The sequence below is a fragment of the Zea mays genome, chromosome 8 (genome assembly GCF_902167145.1).
Source record: "Zea mays cultivar B73 chromosome 8, Zm-B73-REFERENCE-NAM-5.0, whole genome shotgun sequence".
NCBI lineage: Eukaryota > Viridiplantae > Streptophyta > Magnoliopsida > Poales > Poaceae > Zea > Zea mays.
Window position 1 is genome coordinate 9,135,519 of NC_050103.1, and position 3,786 is coordinate 9,139,304.

Genomic DNA, 3,786 nt, shown 5'->3' on the forward strand with positions numbered 1-3,786 from the left:
CCCCCCGGAGGTGCAAACCTCTTCGACAAGATGCTCAAGGAGCCGTGCCCCTACCATCAGGGGCCCGTCAAGCACACCCTCGAGGAGTGCGTTATGCTTCGGCGTCATTTCCACAGGGCCGGGCCACCCGCCGAGGGTGGCAGGGCCCACGACGACGACAAGAACGAAGATCACCCAGCAGGGGGGTTCCCCGAGGTCCGTGACTGCCTCATGATCTATGGAGGGCATGCGGCGAATACCTCGGCTCGGCACCGCAAGCAAGAGCGCCGGGAGGTCTGCTCGGTGAAGGTGGCGGCGCCAGTCTACCTAGACTGGTCCGACAAGCCCATCACTTTCGACCGGGCCGACCACCCCGACCATGTGCCGAGCCCGGGGAAATACCCGCTCGTCGTCGACCCCGTTGTCGGCAATGTCAGGCTCACCAAGGTCCTGATGGACGGGGGCAGCTGCCTCAACATCATCTACGCCGAGACCCTCAAGCTTCTGCGCGTCGATCCGTCCTCCGTCCGGGCAGGCGCTGCGCCCTTCCACGGGATCATCCCTGGGAAGCGCGTCCAGCCCCTCGGGTGACTCGACCTCCCAGTCTGCTTCGGGACACCCTCCAACTTCCGAAGGGAGACCCTGACGTTCGAAGTGGTCGGGTTCCGAGGAACCTACCACGCCGTGCTAGGGAGGCCATGCTACGCGAAGTTCATGGCCGTCCCCAAGTCATTCATCTTGCTGGGCGACGAAGAGGAGCTCTACCATCGCAGCCCCTCGGGCATCCTCCAGCGATGCATCTCCATCGCCGAAGGTCGGGAACTGCTGCAAGAAGTACACTCGGGGGCTTGCGGCCACCACGCAGCACCCCGAGCCCTTGTTGGAAATGCTTTCCGGCAAGGCTTCTACTGGCCAACGGCGGTGGCTGACGCCACTAGAATTGTCCGCACCTGCGAAGGGTGCCAATTCTATGCGAAGCGGACACACCTGCCCGCTCAGGCTCTGCAGACAATACCCATCACCTGGCCCTTCGCCGTATGGGGTCTGGACCTCGTCGGTCCCTTGCAGAAGGCGCCCGGGGGCTACACGCACCTGCTGGTCGCCATCGACAAATTCTCCAAGTGGATCGAGGTCCGACCCCTGAACAGCATCAGGTCCGAGCAGGCGGTGGCATTCTTCACCAACATCATCCATCGCTTCGGGGTCCCGAACTCCATCATCACCGACAACGGCACCCAGTTCACCGGCAAAAAATTCTTGGATTTTTGCGAAGATTACCATATCCGGGTGGACTGGGCCGCCGTGGCTCATCCCATGTCGAATGGGCAGGTAGAGCGTGCCAACGGCATGATTCTACAAGGGCTCAAGCCTCGGATCTACAACGACCTCAACAAGTTCGGTAGGCGATAGATGAAGGAACTCCCCTCGGTGGTCTGGAGCCTAAGGACGACGCCGAGTCGTGCCACGGGCTTCACGCCGTTTTTCCTGGTCTACGGGGCTGAAGCTGTCTTGCCCACTGACCTGGAATACGGCTCCCCGAGGGCGAGGGCCTACACCGAACAAAGCAACCAAGCCAGCCGAGAGGAATCGCTGGACCAGCTGGAGGAAGCTCGGGACAGGGCCTTGCTACACTCGGCGCGGTACCAACAGTCCCTGCGACGCTACCACGCCCGAGGGGTCCGGTCCCGAGAACTCCAGGTGGGCGACCTGGTGCTTCGGCTGCGACAAGACGCCCGAGGGAGGCACAAGCTCACACCCCCCTGGGAAGGGCCGTTCGTCATCGCCAAAGTTCTGAAGCCCGGAACACACAAGCTGGCCAGCAATCGAGGCGAGATCTACGGCAACGCTTGGAACATCAAACAGCTACGTCGCTTCTACCCTTAAGATGTTTTCAAGTTGTTCATATACCTCGCACCTACGCAAAGTTTAGTTGTCAAGGAAGGGTCGGCCTAGCCTCGGCAAAGCCCGACCCTCCCTCGGGGGCTAAAAGGGGGGAGACCCCCTCTGCGTCGAATTTTTCCTCGAAAAAGGATCTCTTTTTAGCAGGATTTCTTTCGTGCTTCTTGGCCACTTCGGAAAGCGGATCCTGGAAACGACGAGGTACACGTAAGCAGCCAAGGCTGACCGAGCCGAGGGACTCCTACGCCTCCGGGATACGGATACCTCACTCGTCCCTTTCTGTGATAAGTAACTTGCGCTCGGATAAAGCGACTCCGTGGACCGAACGAGTCATCACGTTCGGAAGCTCTCCTGCCGAAGCAGTCCTTCAAGCTTTCTCGACTAAGTCGGGGACAGGGCCTCATGGACGGGTGAAAGTACGCGTAAGCGGCAAGGCCGACCGAGCCGAGGGATTCCCACGCCTCTGGGATACGGATACCTCACTCGTCCCTTCCGCGAAAAGCAACTCTCGCTCACACAAACATCCCTGTTACCGACAGAGTCCAGATGCTCGAAACAGGAGGAAAAAAGGCGCAGCTTCGCAAGTGCAGCGAGGGTGTTTTCTTCTGGCCTCGGCGGCCGCAGAAAGCACACGCTACAAGATGATCTGATCCTGCAGGCTCGGGTCTTCACGCCAAAGGGAGCCATAGCACCCTCGGCATCGACAACGTCTTCAGCAAAGCCCGACCCAGCCTCGGGCGGCGCCGCGGTCCAGGGGCTCCTCCGGGAATCCGGCCCGAGCAGGCGGCTCAACCGGTTACCCCTGGGGCCTCGGTCAACCGGCTTCCAAGGGCGCCAGCCCGATCCGAGGCCTCGACTGACCGACTTTGGCGTCGGCTCCGCTGACGGACGACACGGCTAGGCTTCGGCCAACCAGGTTCCCCATTCTCGAGCCAACTCCGCCTCTGTTCATACTGATATCGCAACCCCCGGCCTCGGTCCACCGAAGGGCGGCCGAGGGGTCTCTTCAACTAAGCTAGAGGAGCCTCACATAACAAGGCCGAACGGGCCGAGGGATTCCTACGCCTCCGGGATACGGATACCTCACCCGTCACCTTGACACGGGGCAACTCATGCTTGGTAAAGCGGTTCAGATAATCAAACAGGCGAGACTTAGTGCTCGAAAATGAGGAAAAAACACGGCTCCGTGCCGAAATTACATACATGTTCAGGCCCCGATAGCCACAATGAACAGAAAACACTGGCATTCGAAGTGCCATTACGAACGGAACTCCGGTTCCCCCTCCGCAGGCACGAACGACCCCACTCCGAGGGGGAAGGCCTGCGGAGCAACTGAAGGCCGACGAATGGTGCGCCGTCACCTGCTCCAGCAGCGGCGACGACGACGCCTTCTGCTCCGAGGGACCAAGCAGCGGCAACGCCGACCTCAGGCTAGATGCCGCTGCCAGGAGGCCCCCGCCCATGCCAAAACTCGTAAGGCAAGGACGGGCAGAAGGCCGTAGAGTTGGAGGTCAGCCCGTGGCCAGGCCCCGGCTATCTCGCCGGCAGCAGAACCTCTTCAAGCTGCCGTGGCGGATGCCGGCACCGCGAGCGGCTCCAAAGCCACCCGCGCCTGAAAGCCAGGCACGCTGCAGCTGCCAGCGCCACGGACGACGGCCGCCTTTCCCTCCGATCACTGAGTGAAGGAGCGGGCCGCCGCCCACGCGGGGGCCGACCTCAACTCGGCGCACTCCCCTCCCCAGCCCTGGTGATGAAAATCCTTGAGGCTGAGGGAGGGGAAGAGGCCGCAGCCCGGCTCGCTTTCCCCCACCATCAAACCGGAGGTCGCCATCTCAGGTGACCGCCGGCGGAGGGGAGCAGCCGGACAGCATGATGAAAATCCTTGAAGCCGAACGATGGCTGAGAGGT